Source organism: Cryptotermes secundus, unplaced genomic scaffold, assembly GCF_002891405.2.
Source record: "Cryptotermes secundus unplaced genomic scaffold, Csec_1.0 scaffold162, whole genome shotgun sequence".
NCBI classification, from domain to species: domain Eukaryota; kingdom Metazoa; phylum Arthropoda; class Insecta; order Blattodea; family Kalotermitidae; genus Cryptotermes; species Cryptotermes secundus.
The window spans coordinates 1,252,356-1,257,759 of NW_019739943.1; the positions used below are offsets into that span (position 1 = coordinate 1,252,356).

The 5,404-nt window shown below is 38.1% G+C and overlaps 1 long non-coding RNA gene across 1 annotated transcript in view; it reads right to left on the reverse strand.

The window, feature by feature from the left end:
* The window catches only part of LOC111872071, a 7,712-nt gene continuing 2,308 nt past the window's right edge, over positions 1–5,404 (reverse strand). The window contains exons 2-3 of the long non-coding RNA XR_002844166.2: positions 4,258–4,336; positions 1–1,169 (exon numbers count right to left, since the gene is read on the reverse strand). This is a non-coding gene — a long non-coding RNA (uncharacterized LOC111872071). The remainder of the gene's footprint in view (positions 1,170–4,257; positions 4,337–5,404) is intronic.

The following is a 5,404-nucleotide window of genomic DNA, read 5'->3' on the forward strand; positions in this document are numbered from 1 at the left end:
TACTGTCTGATACACTAACAGTTTTTATTCTAATAGAATCTACATAACTTGTATATTAATTATGCCAGTAAAGCTTAAGGGATGAATATTTCAGAATAAATCTCAGTCATATATATTTACAAAATTCTAGATAGAACATCATATCTTGAACACTTCTGAAGGTAATTTGTCCCTGTACTTAATCTAGTACAAGGCCATGAACATGTGGGAGAGTAAGTCATATCTCCATGTATTCTTAACCTTCACATTAAATGGAAGTTCTGCATAACTTAAATCAGATTTGCCAACCTTAATTGAACTGGCTAACACTAAAATGGTTAACACATACATTACCCGACATATTATAAACGCAATAAAATAAAATAAAACAGAATCGGCGAGCAGTATTATTCAATATAAATATGAGCACCATTGTTCCTGGGAGTCAACTCATAATGTTTAAGACCTTTAAAATGAATTACATTGTCTTCACTTCATTCCTGATCACTTGCTATTCAGCAGTTCTGCACATAACATTTAATACACAAGGTAACAAAATTTTAATCGGAGTGCTTTGACTTGTGCCAATCAAGGTGGGATTTAAAACTGAAACTTTTCCCACACAATAAACATTCGTAGGGCTTCTCTCCAGTATGTAATCTCATGTGGTCCCTTACATACCACTTGACATTAAATGATTTATTGCATACTGGGCAATGTGTTTTCCCTTCCCTGTGCACAGCAACATGTTGGGTGAAATATGATTTTGTTGTGAAGCCTTTACTGCATATGGTACACTGGTACGGTTTCTTGATAAGATTATCCTTTTTAGGAGAAATTCTCCCTGTGGCAGTGTCACTATGCTCTTCCTTTATCACGGGGTGCCCATCTTTATGAAGCAATGCCTGAGGAACAATTTGGGAGGAACCCTCACACGTAGCTGCAATATACGCATACGATAGCGTAGTCTGTGTACTCTGAATAGTGGTTTCAGGAACTGGTAATGAGGATGTCATAATGGCAATTTCACGTTGTAATATCACTGAACAAGTGAAAATTCCCCTCCTCAGAAGAAGGAAATTATCTTCTAGTTTCCACTTCCTAAAACCAAGTTGTGGCTAGGGGTGCAGTTGTCATGGTGAAGTCACTCTAGCACCCAACTCTTCTTCTTCTTATATTATTCCTGCATCCTACAATTTAGAAAAAACAACCACTCAACACTTCTCAAACAAACTTCATGCAGTTCACTCTGTCCACTTATTAAATACGTAATTAATTTTAGTATGTGTACTGGAGGAAACAAACGAAAAAATGCATATATATTTATATTCTACTTAAATTCACTAATAAATTGGAAGTTCACATTAATGATAAACTGAAAAATTTATATTCAAGTTTTTTCTAAAGCAAAATTCTTACATACAAACTTTTTATGACATTACTAGTCACCATTAGTCTACAAAAATCTTTCAGTTTTTTAGTGTCACGAATAAAAATTAAAACTACAAATTATTGGGTATGCGGTGGTGTAGTTGGTTGAGGCATGATGCTACAAGCTGGAAGGTCGCGAGATTGAATCCCTATGAGGTGGATTTTTTCAATTTACCTAATCCTTCCAGCCACATTATGGCCCTGAGGCTGACTCAGCCTCTAACAGAAATGAGTACCAGGAATATTCCTGGGAGTATAGGACGGCTGGCGCATAAGGCTGACAACCTCGCTGCCATCTGTGAGCCGATTGTCTAGAAAATGTGGGAGCATCAACGTCTCACAACCCTATAGGCCTCCATGGCCTGTTACAGGGATATCTTTACTTTTTTTTTTACTTTACTGTACACATTATAATTCACCTAATGAGAATGCACATAAGTAAAGAAAAGAAGTGTGCATGAGAAATCTGTTATGACAGAAACACAGATGAGGTTTGAGGTTTTCAGTGGTCAAACTTTAGACTATGGTCCTCCAGGTGACATCATGCAGTATGTATAGACCCACGTTTTCTTGACCTAGGCACTAGTTGGAGGTGAGTCTAGTAGTTAACAAAATCTTACAGGAATGTGCAGTAAAATTTATGGAGGATATTACATGATATTGTAACCCAGAAAATCACAGTTTAAATACTGTATATATATATGTTATATTAAAATCTCTGATTTAAAATGGGTACACACACATATGGACTTTGCAAAAGACCCTTTCTGTAAGCAGTTCCTAACAGAATCTTCTTACCATATTAAGGTAAGCTTGTCCCGTGCTCAATTATACAACATTCCATAAAAACACATATATTGGGGAATGGAAAGCTGTATCCTCATATTATCCTTAGTACCAGACAGAGGTGTATCGTATTAATTTATGTTAAACTCTTTGACCCTGATTGCGTACATACGCAGGGGCTGTAAAAAGAAACCTTTCTACACCAAGTTCTCAACGGGCACTTCACACAGTAGTACAACAAAATTGCTTAGAATCAGTTATGTAGCTTGCACTTAAAATATTTAGCAGTGCTCGGAGAAAAACTATATGGAATGGAGTAATAATGCTGTAACCACCTTACATAGTTTGATTAGCAGAACATAATAAAAACAGAAGAATATGAGGACTTAGCAACAGAAACATAAGCAGCCATTCAACTAGCCTTAAGGAGTTGTCTGATTGTGAAGAAAGCAGTCTTCTGGGATTTGGCACCGTGTATATGTGGTGTTAACCGACGTTTCGGAGGAACGTATCGCCTCCATCNCTGATTGTTTGGAAAAGCAAAGGACCTATATTACCTATAAACAAGAACGTTACTAGCAAGGATTAAAAAGAAACAAAATGAATCCTGACTAAAATGATATTAATTTTTTATGATCTCTTTCTTATAATACAAGAAAGGGGGGAAGTAACCTTTATTCCACATACTACTTCAGAACCTCAAGGGTGTGTTTTTAATACTTATTTACTTCATGCTGATAATAACCAAAGAAGAGTTCTATCATCTACAGTATAACACCCTACAGTCCACTGAAAGTCAACCACTTTGGAGGAATATTTCGCCTTCATCTTCAGGGTTAAAGAGTTGAGCAATATGTAACCCCAAAACATTGGCTGATTTTCCACTGACTGTATAGTGTTATATCCCAGAAGATAGAACTGTTTACAACCACTGTTGTGAGAACTTCAAATCATAAATAATGGCCTGACCTGACAAACCACCTCACTGACCATACTGCCTTCTGGCACTACCTTCTTGTTGAAAGTTATGTTAAGAGGCTGACAATCCTGATAACAGTAGGGTCTTCTATAATGGATGACCTACTAAGCTATTATGCCTGCTCACACAGAAGCTTTATAAAACTGGTACTTCCAACAGTTTGGAACAATGCATGATATTCATGATGCTTCCGAGGAGAGTGACCACCTCTGTGGTCAGAGTTCCTGGCTACGGACGCAGAGGTCCCAGGTTCGATTCCCAGCGTTATCAGATTTTCTGAGAAGTAGTGGGTCTGGAATGGGGTCCACTCAGTCTTGTGAGGATAACTGAGGAGCTATTTCAAGGAAGTAGCGGCTACAGTCTAGAAAACTGAGATTAAAGGCCATGGGAACTGTTACGCTGACCACGTGACACCCTCTATCCACAAAAGTTGGCACTAATTTCATTGACAAGCAGCAGTCTCTCAGTCGGTATAGTTTTCTTGCGGACTAAGACCACAGAGTTTATTTTTAGTTTAGTTCCGAGGGGAGTATACAATGAAGGCTGTATGTCAACCTGTAAAACCTTTTCTTCAAGCTACTTCTTCATTTTGATGGACTGTAGTAAAAGTGCAATTTTATAGAGGTCACTGTGGCATACTTTTATAAATTCATACTTTCAGTGATACCCTAGGAAATAAATGTTTATGATCAATGATCTGTGACTTTCATATCAAAGGTTTCATATTTGAGACTGACCAGATTTACTGTTCTGCATATTCTGCTCGTTCTTCACATAAAATAAAGAAATGCAAATGCTTGGAACACCAGGATTTTTCCACGGTTTCATTCCGCCAACTGCCTTATCACCACCAGTACTATGAAAATCCACATACACACATGGAAAAATTGCACAAATATTCAGTACTATCAAATTAGTTTCTTTGTGCCATTCAAATGAAGTTGGCTCAAGAAGAAATGCTTCTGACCTGTATTCAACAGGTGTTTAGTTCAAATCCTGGAAGACTTTTCATGATTTTCCTCAATTCCCCCAGGCAAATGCTGGGAATAATACATCAATTTAAACCATGATTGCTTACTTACAAATCCTTTTCACTTCACTGTTCAATATCATCAGTCATTCCCTGCTGTATAGGCTGAGGTGACAGCACCGTCCAATTAACTAAAAATAAATAAATTGTTGTACCTACCACCAAACACAGGACTATATTATGATCAATCAAACTGACTCACAGACACAAACAGAAGAAACAGAGATTAAGATGATGCAATTGTTAAAAAACATCATTTCAGGATTAGCTACTTTACTGCCTGGTAAGGTAAAAGGTCAAGCTATCCCTATGCTTGACTAATTAAGCACTACACCATGAAGACATATAAGCAAGTGAATGTATAGATGCACACTTTCTTGACCTCAGCACTAGTTGGGGGTGCGTGGTCAGCTTCACACCCTGGCCGCTTTACCCCTGGGGAAAGAGCCCCCCTAGTACCCACTGGAGAGGAGGTTGGGTGGGCCTCAGAGCCAGTCTGGATGACATGCAGAAAAAAAAATTCTTGATCCCACCAGATTTGAACTCTGACCTCTTGGTCATCCAGGCCATAGCCAGTCACTATACTGACTATGCTATCCTGGATCCTTAATGTCTTGTAGCGGAAGATTCAACACTGTGCTGAAGTCTGCCAATCAGCACACCCCTGGGTTGGTTAAATCTAACTACCACCCTCACAATCTATTTTCCTGAGATTCATCTCAATATTATCCTTCCACTGCCTTCGGTTTCCAAGTGGCTGTATCTCAATAGGTTATCCCACCAAAATCGTGTGCATTTACAGAGTTAGTAGAGAGTCCGTCGAGTGTAACAATTTGTAGGTCACTTTTTTAATATCACTTCTGCCTTACATGTTTCAGTTTGATACAACCATCATCAGAGGCACTTGCTATAACTATGGAAACACTGTCGTTGTTTATGATGTTCACAGTTATGTTTGTCGTGTAGACGCTGCTACAATATGCTGACGTGTAAAAGCACAAAACTTACTAAGATAGTTGAGTACACTATCAAGTTCTCACTTTTCATCCGAAAGTGTTTTAAGTTAAAACGCTAAATGTTAAAATATTTAATCTAAAATGCTGAATTCCTCCTTGTTAGTTCATCCCGAAGATGGGAGACGTCAGCTTGAAGTTGTATGGCTTATGGTTCGATGTTTCTTATGTGCTGTGTGTTGTGTA